Below are 1,444 nucleotides of genomic sequence, written 5' to 3'. Positions count from 1 at the left end.
ACTACAACAAAGGTAATCTACAGCGCATTAGCATTAATTGCATATCCTTATACGTTGATTATTTGTAGATATACTTAGAACACAGGTATGTACATAGAAATAGGAGCCCAGTCAACACTCAGGATTAAGTTGATACTTCTTGCAAGTTGATCTTGAAGTGGACCTCAGCTCATCTCTTACATTGTGTAGAAACTACGTCGTCTCATGTCTCCTTCAGCGGTAAGTAAACTCACAGTATAAACTCCGTCACTGGTGATGTGCTTTGAGTGTGAGCTAGAGCACGCAAGAGGTAGAGAACGAGAAGGGAGACAGGGAGGCGTCTGATTGGTTCATCAGATTGGTACCTCGTGGCAGACATTGTTGTATATAATTGTTACTTTTACTAATTCTACAATTCTCTTAGCAGACTCTTTTATCCAAAGCGACGTACATCAGAGAGTAAGAACAACACAAGCAAGGATCTAGAAAAAAGGGAACAATGTCAGTAAGAGCAAACGATCAGCTTTGAGTCTGATTGGACACACAGGTGCTGACAGGAAGTGACCAGAGGCAAAGCACAACATTGAGGGCAGTTCTTGAGAGCTCTAATCAGTATAGAAACCATCTTATAAGTCGTCGTTATCAAACAAAAACCATCGTCATTACCATCATCATCATCAATAATATGGAGACCATCATCATTAAGTTAGTAGGTATTCATGAAAGAGCTGGGTCTTTAGCTTTTTCTTAAAGGTGCAGAGGGACTCTGACTCTGCAGATCACATGGAGTTTGGAAGTTCATTCCACCACCGGGGGGCGACAGAGGAGAAGAGTCTAGTCAGAGACTTAGGACCCTGTTGTGAAGGTTGGATCAGACGCCTTTCATTGGCAGAGCGTAGTGGAGGGGGGGGGGGGGGGGGAGTGTAGACCTGGATCAGAGTTAAAGTAAGGAGGAGACGTTTTTGTAGCTGTTTTGTTAGCGAGTTTTAAATTTGATCACTGTTGATATTGTTTTGTGATGATGCTTTGGGAATATTGGTCATTTAACATTCATGCTTTCTAAATTTAAAACTGAAGTTGAGAGAGAGAGAGAGAGAGAGAGAGAGAGAGAGAGAGAGAGAGAGAGAGAGTGGGGAACAACATGTGGGAATGGAGCCTCATGTCGGACCAGAACATGGACTGCCCACCTCTCTCTCTCCATGGGACGCGCACACTAACCACTAAGCCACCGGCGCCCAAACACAGAGTGAGTTCAAAGAGAATCTGAACATGTTTAAGAACATACAGAATATTTACTCTAGATTAATGGAAGCAGATTGTATCCCAGCATGCAATCAGACAGAAGCTATTAAAGGAAGGAAGGGGAATAAAAATGAACCAAACCAAACGTCTAATCTACACACACACACACACACACACACACACACACACACACACACGCTGATAATTTAATGCATTATGAAAA

This window comes from Labrus mixtus, unplaced genomic scaffold (assembly GCF_963584025.1).
Source record: "Labrus mixtus unplaced genomic scaffold, fLabMix1.1 SCAFFOLD_126, whole genome shotgun sequence".
In the NCBI taxonomy this organism is placed as follows: Eukaryota; Metazoa; Chordata; class Actinopteri; order Labriformes; family Labridae; genus Labrus; species Labrus mixtus.
This window is presented reverse-complemented; position numbering follows the sequence as displayed.